Source organism: Myiozetetes cayanensis, unplaced genomic scaffold, assembly GCF_022539395.1.
Source record: "Myiozetetes cayanensis isolate MyiCay16 unplaced genomic scaffold, myiCay2020 scf7, whole genome shotgun sequence".
Classification (NCBI taxonomy): domain Eukaryota; kingdom Metazoa; phylum Chordata; class Aves; order Passeriformes; family Tyrannidae; genus Myiozetetes; species Myiozetetes cayanensis.
Window position 1 is genome coordinate 25,872,760 of NW_026087964.1, and position 12,415 is coordinate 25,885,174.

The following is a 12,415-nucleotide window of genomic DNA, read 5'->3' on the forward strand; positions in this document are numbered from 1 at the left end:
CAACTTCATTCCTGAGGAAGAGCCCTCCTAAAGTAATAGTAGAAGGTCAAGTAGTGCAGAGACATAGACTGCTGTTTCTTGAACTCCTCTACAGCTTAAAGCATTTTCTCCCTATTGTTTGTGAAATCCTCTGAATGCAGATCTGGTCTCCTCAGTTTAATCTCAGTTCCTCTAAGGCCAGAGAAATAACAAGCACCTGCTGCACTATAGGACTGGGATATGAATGGGACCAGAGTTATCTGTGAAAGTCTATCTTCTTGGTCTTACAAGTGATGTGAAAGGCCCTGTTTCCCACAGATGGAGGGTTAAAATATGCTTTCTATTTCCATTCTTTGTATTTTACTTATTGCTGCTGCTTCTTTCTCCTTATGTGAAATTGAATTGAAACAAACCTGGCTGAAAACAATTTAAATGTAGTCTGATGCTGGTTCTGGGGCACCAGTTCACCCTTGTTGCTGGCCAAGCATTGTGGCAATGTTAGCACTTCTGCAGGTTTTGCTGCTCTTAGCTATATGTGAGAACTAACTCTGTTGAATGTAGAACATTATTTCTGTGTGACTACTGAGCTAGGAGTTTCAAGAAGTCTACATGTCTTACATAGTTTGATAGGTTTCAGTCGTGCAATAAAAATGTATTTGTGCTAAATATATAGATGTTTATTTATAATAACTATGTTAATCTGTGTTACACTGAAAAACCTTGTAAGGGTAAACCAGACACAGGCATACAGGCACATGTTCTCCTCTGGGCACCCCAGTCTTTTTTGTCTTCTCTGCAGACCAAGTAAGAAATTCATACTGAAGCTTGAAATGCATACACATCACTTCTCTGTTTCTTTATAAGACTTTTTTATTGTTGCCCATTTGTTTTGCCTGATTGGAATAGTAGGACTTGCTACTTTATATCAGTACATGTGGGAGGTAAGTAAATTAATGAAAGATCATGTCCCATTATAAATATATTAGCATAACATTATGCATTTTCTAATTTACTTTTTTTTGTTCTTCCTATCAGCATTATACAACAGAATAATCAAGTAAATTGTGCATTATTTGTTTTATATTGAAGCAATGCTGAAGAAGAAAACACAAAATGGTTTGGATTGGAAGGAATGTTTAAAAATCATCTAGTCCAAAGTCCTGCCAGTGGCAGGGGCCTCTTTCACTAGATCACATTGCTCGTCCAACTTGTGCTTGAACACTGTGGATGGGGCATCCACAGCGTCTCTGGGCAACCTATTCCACTGTCCTATCATCCTCATAGCAAAGGAATTCTTCCCTATACCCAATCTAAATCTACCCTCTTTTAGCTTTAATCCTTTCCTCCTTGTCCTATCACTAGGTAAAAAGTCTTTCTTCACCTTTCTTATACACCCCCCATCAAGTATTGAAAAACATTAAGAAAAGAATTTAAGAATTTAAGAATTAAATTAAGAAAAAATTCAATAAAACTTAAAAAAATTGAATAAAATTTTAATAAATTAAGAAAACTATTGAAAAACATTAAAAAGAACACTAAGACAGCACAAAGTGATGGCCATCCATACTAAATAGTGAGAATGTGCTAGTATAAATATGTTAGTATAAATCTGGAGAACAATATCTTAAATACTCTTGCCTTCATTATACAAAAACATGAATTTATTACTACAAAAACAGTTCTTTAAGGCAAGTGAATATTTTAAAATATTAGTGGCCATAAATCACAATCTAATTTACTTTCAAATAATTGTAATCGTATTCTAGGTTTCAAAACATATGAAGCATTTACTATTTTTTTCACTATCAATGTGAAAAGCTGTATGTGTTAATTTTCAATACAGTTAGAAAACTCCTAATGCTCTACATTATAGTGCAGGATATAACCTCTCAGAAAAATACAAACCCCAAACTCTAAAAAGAAAAACAAATCCTGGAGCCTGGGTAAAATATAGCATAAATGAGAGACAGATAAATGTACTGTGAAGACAAATATTTCTATGAATTATTTTTCTATTTCTTTTGGGACATACAATTACATAAACTTACAATAAGCAAACATTTGGATAAGACCAAGGCAATCTAGCATGTTTATTAACAGAAAAGGTTTACAGTTTTTCAGAGAAGCATTATAAAAGATAGGATGTTTCAAAGCAATCATACACAAATAAGTGAGATTTTGCCAGAGAAATGAATCTGTAAAAGTTGATATCACTTTGTAAGTATTAAAAATAATGATTAAACATTTTCTATGAGTTATTATAGGGTAACATTTCAAATATCTATGGCAATCAAATAGTTGTTTCTGTGAAATGGAGGCACAAGAAATCCTACTTTGAAACTGAGTTTGGTCCTTAACTTGGGAGTTCTAAAATTGGGATCTGAATACCTTTTTTTGTCAAACTCCATCTGGGATTTTTAATAGTCAGAAAAATTATCATAAGTAAAACTGTCATTCCACTAAGGTTAGGAGCAAGTCTTTAATCTCATTCTGTGATTAAAGAATTTCATCCTCAAAACCTCGAGAGTAGATTATTGCTTCAATAAATAAAGAAGTTTGAATTTCTTGCATATAAGACATCTCTTTTGCCCATGACAATGTGTTCTTCAAGCATGGACAAGTGAAACCTATCAATGAAAGACTTCAGAAGTAGAATATACAGGTCTTTCTTGCCTCTTTGCATGGGTTTGCATACATATATACATGCTGTATGAACCACCTGCCAGGCTGTATCTCACCTAATCTCACCCTACACTTGTACCTAAATAGTATCAATTACATGATTTGTCTTAGAAGACATCTGATGTGGTGCATACAGACAACTGTAGGCAGCCTTTGCTTGGATTGCTAGAGTGGATGTCCTTAGCATATTCAAAACATCCAGAACTGAAGTTCAAGGACTGACCAATATTGTTTTTTTCCTAATTTTTAACATTGTCAAACACCACACCAACAAATAGATTCTATGTTTTTTCTCTACTAAGAAAAGTAATGGTAGATCTAGTTTCTGCTTTGATGTGAAAAGATGACTAGCTGTCATAGAAAAATGTCCTTTGTTTTCATCTAGATCAAGCTCTTGATACAGCAGGACAAACTTGGTAAATGTTCTTAATTCTAAATTCCTTCATCTCAAATTTTATTGCAAAACAGTTGTGTTTTACAACCCTTACCTAGCTTGGTCCTCATTTTCTGAACTTCTTGTAGGCCTGCACAAGCCTTGGGAATAGCTCTGAGGGTGAATTTAAATTTATATTTGTAGTTCAGGTGTGAATCTGCTAAAGATTATCTCCAGATCATTCCCACTTAAGCTGCTTAATTCTCAAAAGACACAAAAACCTGAGTCTTTTCTAGTGACACTAGATGGGGTCTAAAAGGTATTCAGTCCATGGGAAATATGATTCAGGATAATAAAAGCATGGTTTGTATTTTACCACTTTCACCCCAAAACTTGTAACTTTCTGAAGCAGATCAGAAGGTTTAATCACTTTTCATTAACCAGAAAATGCATCCTAAAAAGAAAGTTTCTCATAAGCAGTTTGATATGTACGATGATATAAAACAGGGAAATGAGCCCAGTAGGTTGAACAGAAATCAACAAGAAAGGCAGCCACATACCCAGATGCTACTGCTGCTGCAGAAAAGCAGATTTTTTTAGTTCACCATCTGGAGTCTACTGCTGCCAAGCACATCTTGTGAGTAGTCAGTGGTACTGAATCCATTGCTGAGGCACATCACCTAAGATGGCACAGGATTACACAAAGACAGTTCTCTAGTACCTGCAAGAAAGACTAACTGAAATTACATGTGTCAATCCAATCCAGAGAAACCAGGTAGAAAAGAGCTTTCCATATGCAAAACTGCAGCTCTAAAGTTTGGGCAAAGCTCTTCAAAAATAAAATAATAATACTCAAGTAAGCAGTGGAATATTTTTGCTGCATTGTTTTGTATATTTTTCTTGTAGGTTATTTGTTTTCTTTTCGAGTATGGCCTATTTACATTATCAATACACAGCTTTGGTATGTGGTTACATACCAGATGCTAATGTTTTAAACTGTAAAGGGATGTAAATAAAACAACAGAAGCAAATTATACCACAGAGTCTATATTCTGTTCTCTTTTGCTTTTTGTGTCCTAGCTTACATGACCACTAATCTGTATGAATGGAGTCAAGCATCAAAAGCAACTAATATAATAAATAATTCATGCAGTCACCAGATTATTCCCTCAGTTGTAATTCTACTAAGCTCAAGATCATATTCATAAAGATTTTGGATTTCTCAAGGATAATCGTTATGAAAGTAATCTAAATGTCACAATCAGAGGACTGTAAAAGGCTTCTTTGTAAGCCTTAACACATTAACTGAGGAGAGATGTGCAAATAGTAGCATTCTGTCTCAATTCTGTTTTACTTTCTTACACTGTATACTTTTTTTACTTGCTGACTTTAAAAATAGGGTTTTATGACTAGAAGAGATACCCCTCCTTATAAAATCCAGTCCCTTGACCATCACTAAGCAGTAACATTCTCTCAGTAAGGTCTCTGCTTGTATCATCCTTTCAATGTCAGGAGTTGACTTTATCCAAGAGCAGCCAGAAACGTGTAACATCATGAATATTCACACACATGCTGTGGGACTATTGATGGAAAGGCAAAGTGGAAAATCACATCTACACTAGAGTGCAGTTAGCAAGTAAGTAAGTAAATAAATAAATAATGTTCTTGGCAGCAGAAAAGTGTCATCATGTTTCTAAATTGTGAATGACTATATCCTTGTCATAAGGGACAGTGTGTGTTTACTCCTTCCAAGGGCAGACAGACTTTGATTTAGACAGGAATCGACTGCTAAATTCTATTAAATTCTATTAAGAATCAGACTACTTCTCCAAAATAATCTTGGACTGCAATGTACAGTTAGGGGATGCAATATGAACATCTCATTTGTACATTGACCCTGGCCCAGGTTCTGCTGGTCCTGGACACTTCCTGATTGCATCACCATACCTTGTCTGACATTACCAGTGGGTGAACACCAAGACTCCACTCATCCTCTTCCCCAGTTCCTGTCTGATCACATGAAAGAAAGATTATCTTGTGTCTCCAGCCTCAGATTCTTTGTATTACCTCATCATGTAAGGTGACCTGTACTTAAGCCCTTGCCAAACAATCAAGTCTTTCCAACACTGCAGATCTGTGCAATGGTGTGATATGGCTAATGTATTAAAACTGTTATTTTCTGTAGTGGATTTTGATGTGTGAACGCAGATGAGTATGTCCACAAAAAAAAAAAAAAAAAAAAAAAAAAAGTAGCAGTCCAGAATACACACAGAAAAAGTGATGTAGATGAACTACAACTCTATCACCAGAAGTTATTTGGATTACAAATTACTTCTTATTTTCTAGACTGTAGAACTTTTAATTCATTGCAACACCTTTTGCCCCCAAAGTAGCAATGTTATTCTTAACTTCTCATTTTCAGAGATGGTTTGTTCTTCAGTACAAGTTCTGAAAATTAAGCGGTGATGATCATAATTAGGAAATGTGACACTAAGAGGGTCAAAACGCCTTTCCTGAGTTTTATATATACAAGCCTGTACCAGACTTATATGATCACATCTAGTTTTCATAGCTTGTACAGTAAAGACTACATCCCAAAATCTTTACGCTATTTTTATATGGTGTGTCACAATGTACTTGTTTTATCTATCAAAGCACAGCAAAACGAGCTTACATATGGTTACTGCTTGCCAGGTTTTCAAGTTTCTCCTCCTTTTGATCCTGCCAGTAATTCTTTATTTCACATACATGATTTTGAGTTCCACTGTACTGGCATTCAGTATAATCTGTGCAGAATTCCTTTCATCAATACATTAAAAACATTTATTTTCAGTGATGAAAATAATGTTCTGAATATAAGACACCAGAAAATCTGTATTTAAATCTTAATTTGATATATTAATATTACTACTATTTGCTCACTTCAAATATTTTTGTGTGTTATTTTATTTAATACTGGAGTAAATTCTAAAGTATATCTTATAAAGTATATCTGAATGATAATCCATTATTCTGGTTACCGCTACTATTTTGCCATTCTAGAAACAATGGTGGTTTTCATTGATGAGAAATTCATCATGTTTTCTTCATTCTCATATTTAAATGTGGTTTCTAATATATATGTGGTTTCTATTATAATATTTGAATGTGGTTTCTAAGATGTCTTGAAGGTTTGAGATCTGTCTTGTATCTAAAGCTCTGCAGCTTCCTTCTGCTCCTATTTCTGATATATAATGTATAATGGCCAGTCTTCGCGAGCGAAGATCTGGGGAAGGTCTTTCCACCTTCCAGCCTGCGCATTGGATTTTTTAGGTGAGACACAGTGTGCGCGGAACTGAGCCCACCCTTTAATCCTAAGGTTCATCTGCCGGGGCCAAGCGAGCTTGGACGGTGGCAGCGAGGTCCTTAGGACGTAGGTGGGTTGCCTTTAAGGGCTAACGAGCCCCACCTGCCCGGGAGTGGCCCTGACCGGGAATCGAACCCGGGTCTCCGCAGTGATAGCGCGGCACCTTTACCACTAGACCACCAGGGGCTCCTTCTGATATATATATTAGAAAGATATATACATATATATTCATATATATTCTGAAATATTTGTTCTGAACTAGAATAAATGATAAAGTTTATCCTTTAAATAGGACCCAGCTATGGTCCTTCACTGAACTTTCTGTGCATATTCTGTCTGTGAATCATTAGTGATGTAGCATAGTAGGTTGTAGAATATTTTTGAGAAAATGTCTCCTTCTAAGTTGTATCATTATCACCCTTATTCAGCAAAGGAGTATAAGTCTCTGAAATGTAAAGAAAATGGAAAAAAACTTATGTCAAAAAAAATGCAAATAACTCTTTTTTACTTTAAATACTTGAAGAAGAGAAAGGTGGCATGATGGTTTGAAAAGATTTCAAAAATTTCTAAAGACAAAAGAAATCCATCAAGGAATTATTAAGGAATAATTATATCAACCTTTATTTTTATTTCAAGTTAAGGGTGTTTTTTTCTGAACTCGGTGTGGATTATTTATCACCAATCCACAAAAATGACTCATAATTTTATGAATGCTTTGATATGTCATAGGAGAAGGAAAGGTCAGCGCCATCAACAGTGACCCTAGAGCATTCTTCAACTGAGAAAAAACTTGGTAAGGTACTGTTACTGGTGTAACATACTAGAGAATTAACATATTATGCAAAACTTCCAATACTGATTTTAGAAAACATAATAAACATATTCTAAGGCATTCTGTATTCCCAGATTAAATAAAAATGTGTATTTCCATACACTGCTATAATAACATAATTTTTAAGATAGACTATTCACATCATCTACCTTTTTGTCAAAGATAGCTTTACACTAGATTGACCTGCAATGATTTGAACATGCTTCTTTATCTCAACAACAATAGAGCTTGGGATTGGCATTGCTTTGTTGCAAATAAAGCTATGAAGCCAAAGCTCATAAGCTTCTTCATACAATTTGCACTAGGGAGGATGGAACTTGGCTTTTTTTTGTACACCAGTATCAATTACCAGTGCCATTCAGGAAAGAGAACATAGCATTATATGAAAGTTATTAGACTAAAGCCTAAGCTAGTTTTCTGACATTTTTCAGACCTCTTCAAGTCATTATTCATTTCAAAGAATGCAAAAATGAGAGGTTTATTTTATTCAAAAAGATTTCTACCTAGCTGTAGAAATATTCATTGCATTTCTTCAGGAACAGATCTTCTAATGAATGCTACAAAACTCATTACAACACATTCATACACTTCAGGTTGGTGAAAAATTGATTTTTTTGATAGTTCATTGTTTAGGCTGTATTCTACTGACATGACTTCTAGTAAGTTTTATGAAGAAAATGTAGGAAAGTCCAAATGTGTGCATGAATCCATTCTCTGAGTCACTGAATACTGGAATTTGGTGGGGTTCTGTGAACATCCTAAAAGAAGGTATAAAAAGCCTTTTAGTCTTCATTGTTTTATAATTATAAGCACATTGATGAGGAGGATATAGAAGAGTGCAAATTCAGAAAATGAGTCATAGGCTTTATGCTAAAATATTTAGAAATTATGTTTTGCAGGGTATCTACTTTTTTCTTGATATGTCATTGTTAATTCCCATTTAGGTGACAGCTAAGAAATATTCTCGGTGAGATGCAGATTTCAACTCAGTAGTCAAATGAAAATATCTTATCCAATACAGAGCCAAGATATAATATTTGAACTCTGCAAGGCAGTAGTGTGTATCAGCATGTTACTGAAAGGAGCAGAAGATGCTGCATTCTGTTGCAATAAGCTTAGAACTTTTGAGGCAAGTAATCTACATCTAAACCCAAACAGACTGCTCAGTTCAGATTCTTTGTTCTTAAATAGGTCCCTTTATGAAGGGTCACATATGGCTATAGGCATTTACACATACTAAATTTGGCTTTTTTCTATTGATGAAATTAAGGAATGACCTGATAAGAGTAGGGAACAGAATCAATGCCATGGTGCATTGAGGTGAGTTCACATTAAAGACTCACATTCAACTAAAGTAAGTATTTTGGGTATCACGAGATAATTTCATTAAGCCCAGCCACAGAACCTGATAAACGTCCATTTCACTATAGTAACAGAAGAGGACTGACCGTATCCGTTCTTCATATGTATCTTGTCACAGATAATTTGAAAGACAATGGATGCATTGGCAGACTCAGGTGGACTTCTGGGATTCCCTATGGAGGAACATGAAATAGGACTACAGTATAATTCTGTCAAGAGTACATGATAAGGTATAAATTTACCAATACACTGCCAGATAGTTGCTATAGGAGGATAAATCATCAATCTCTATTTCTCTACTATGCTACACTAGGAGATGAAATAATTATCAGTCAGATCTAGAGTTCTCTGTCGTGTTATAGTTGACAATGGCATCTTTAAGATCTCTACCAAAACAATATTTATAAATATTTTTTTCCATTTTTTATTTTCCACCATTTATTTTGTTACTAATGCCTAATATTATTTTAAGCAATATATTTAAAGATCCACATTTTTCGTTGGTTCAGCATTGTCTTACTGTAGGGATTTAACAACAGAATGAAACGTAATCTGAAAGACAAAGGAGACTCTAAAGAATGGAAACATGACTGCCCTGCCAGCGAAAGCTCTGTAGAACCTACTCTTTCAGTTGCAGAACTCCATCCTATGTCACATTTCATAAAGTTTTAACAGATCTCCTCACTTTCACACAACAAGGTTCAATGCAAAGGACTTCCTCCTGCAGTGAGAGAACTACCACAAAAGGAAGTGGAAGTCTCAAAAATGTACAGGTCATACAGAATTGTTTAAAAGGAATTGGTTATATTTTTCTTTCTTTTTCACTTGTTCCCCTATTTTAATAATTTCACAAAGAATAGGAATTCTAAAATTAATTTAAAATGCTAAGTCCAGTAAGCATTCAAATTCACAGAATCACAGAAAGGTTTGGGTTGGAAAGGACCTTAAAGAGACCTAATGGCCCAATCCAACCTGGCCTTGAACACTTCCAGGCAGGGGGCATCCACAACTTCTCTGAGTAATCTGTTTCAGTGCTTCACTACCCTCTGAGTAAAGAATTTCTTCTTAATATCTCATCTAAACCTGTCCACTTTCAGTTTAAAATCATTGTTCCTTGTCCTGTCACTATCTGCCTGTAAAAAAAGTTGTTTTCCCTCCTTTTTATAGGCCCCCCTTAGGTACCAGAAGGTCACAATGTGGTGCCCCCAGAGCCTTCTCTTCTCCAGGCTGAACAGCCTGTCTCAGCCTGTCTGCATAGAAGGGGTGCTCCATCCATCTAATCACCTTTGTGGCCTCCTCTGAAACTCATGTAATGGGTCCACATCTTTCTTGTGCTGAGGACCCCAGCTCTGGGTGCAGTGCTCCAGGTGTGTCTCACAAGGGCATAGTAGAGGGAGATCACCTCCCTCAACCTGTTGGTCACTCCTCTTTTGATGCAGCCCAGGATACAATTGACTTTCTGGCCTGCCAGAACATACTGTAGGCTCATGTTCAACTTTTCCTCTACGAGTACCCCCAAGTCCTTCTCTGCAGGGCTGCTCACAATGAGTTCATCTGCCAATCTGAACTCAATCTGAGTCATCCTGACCCAGTTGCAGCAGCTTGCACTTGGGCATGTTGAACTGCATGAGGCTCTTGTGGGCCCACTTTTTTCAAGTTTGTCCATGTTCCTCTGCTCTTGTACTCTAAGAAAACTGGTCCTTAAGAGTTGCCAGCTCTGGTCAGCCCCCTTGTCCTTAAGGACAGTTACCCAGGGGATCTCATTCACCAATTTCTTAAAGAGCTGGAATTTTGCTTTTCCAAAGTTTGGAGTCTTGAGTTGGCTCCTTGCCAGGCTCAGACTCTTTGAGGTCACAAACTCAACCAGGGCATGATCACTACAGCTCAGGCTTCCACCAGTGTTAACTCCTTTAATGAGCTCATCCACACTGGTGAGCACCAGGCCAAGTAATGCCTCACCTCTGGCTGGTTTGTCTAATACCTGGACCAGCAAGGTGGCCTACACTCTCTCTGGATCTCCTGGATTGCTTGCAGCCAGCTGTATTGCTTTCCCAACAGACATCTGGATGGTTGAAACCTCCCATAAGGATGAGAGCTTGCGAGCGTGATGGTTCCTGTATCCGAAGCAGGAAGGCCTCATTGACAAGCTCCCCCTGATCAGGTAGCCTATAGTAGACCCCCACCATCATGTGTCCTTTGTGGGTCCTGTCCTTGATTTTTACCCACAAGCTCTCAGCCTGTTCAGAGCTGTTACTAAAAGGCAGCTCTTCAAAATCTATCCATTCTTTAACACAGAGGGCAATAGCCCTGCCCTGCTCCCAGCCTATCTCTTCTAAAAGTCTTATAGCCCTCAATTGCAATGTTCATTCCATCCCACCATATTTCTGTGATAGCAATTAGATCATAGATTTCTAATTACATCATAGTTACCCACACTTTCTTGCGTTGGTGTAAATTCATCAACAACTACACAAAAGCAAAGCAACTACATGTAATCAAAATCAGTCAATTCTACTTTGAGCTGATCACTGCCAGACATGGGGAAAAAAGCAAATAAAAACCACCAAGCAATGAAATCTACTAAACAGAGGATCTAAATATAGGTGTAGGAAACTATCTTTGAAGTTCTTTTCTATTACCTTTCCCTTCCTAGCCATTACCTAAAGTAATTTGAAGTTAACTTGAAAGAATGTCACCTTTAAAGATAATAGCTAGCACTCAACAAAGTAAGATTTTTATTCACTTATTTAGAATACCAAATCTGACTGCAGAATCTAAAGAAAATGCTAATGACAAAGAAAAATTTTGTATTAATTTGTACAGTGTAATTCTTATCCTTGCAATTTATATACTAGTTTAAATATATCTTTCTTCCTAGGATTTATATGGCTCTATGGCATCAGTTTTGATGAGAAATATCCTACTAGTTTTAAATAATTTCAGCATGCAGCACATTTCCAATTCACAATATTAAAATGACCAAATATGAAAGACTGTAACAAATTAATTTTATTTCCAGCTCTGTATGTAATAAACTACCAGAAAACAGGTTTTGTAAATATTATACATGAGAATAAAATTGAATTATGTACAAGTACTGTGAAACAGACTAAATGGAAACCTAACTTCTAGAAACTTTATCTATTTGAACATAGAATGCACAAGCAACAACCAAATTTGTTACAGACTCAGGTGAAATATAGGTCAATTTTATGCAAACAGATAGATAGTTTTTCCAGGCATTCAATAAAAACTGCTGACCTGCACTATCTAATACCTCCAACATAATCAGGAACTTCTGCACACTGCTCATAAGCTGTTTGCCATGGTAGCAATGCTGGTGGTGGGCCACACAGGTCCATTCTCCACACCCCAGCATTTGAAAACTCTAGAACGACTGTCTAGCAGTTGCAGGTAGTAACTGGTAACTGCTCTAGTCAGCACTTAGGACCACTTGATTCCATCTACTCTGGAAATTTAGAATTTAGAAATTCAACCCTTAATGTGATTAAATGGTCAGAATTCATGCATTTCTTCAAAAACAATTTAGACACAGAGAGAAAAATATATATAAAAAAATCTCAATGAAATATAGATGATACAGAAACTTAAGCTTCTAAGAAATTCAGAATTTTTCAACCAGCTGAATAACACCAGTGCTGCCTTGAAATGCTATAGAGAATTTCTGCTTAAGGCAACACTAGAATGTATATTCTCCCTTGTGAAAATTGGATAGTTAACATTGAAAGAGAATTTCTAAGTAATTTAGATATTTGTATAATTTTAATGTCTAAAACTATCTAATTTAAGATATATTTCTTTTGTAGTGATATAGCAAACA

General features: G+C 36.0%; 1 protein-coding gene across 8 annotated transcripts in view; it reads right to left on the bottom strand.

Annotated features, from left to right (window-relative positions):
- Positions 1-12,415, bottom strand: part of SGCZ (sarcoglycan zeta) — a 442,608-nt gene that overhangs the window by 157,785 nt on the left and 272,408 nt on the right. The window contains exon 3 of one of the 8 annotated variants that reach the window (XM_050337618.1): positions 8,661-8,747. The exons of the other annotated variants lie outside the window; for them this stretch is intronic. The gene's annotated coding sequence lies outside the window, so the exon portion shown is untranslated. The remainder of the gene's footprint in view (positions 1-8,660; positions 8,748-12,415) is intronic. 8 annotated transcript variants of the gene reach the window in all.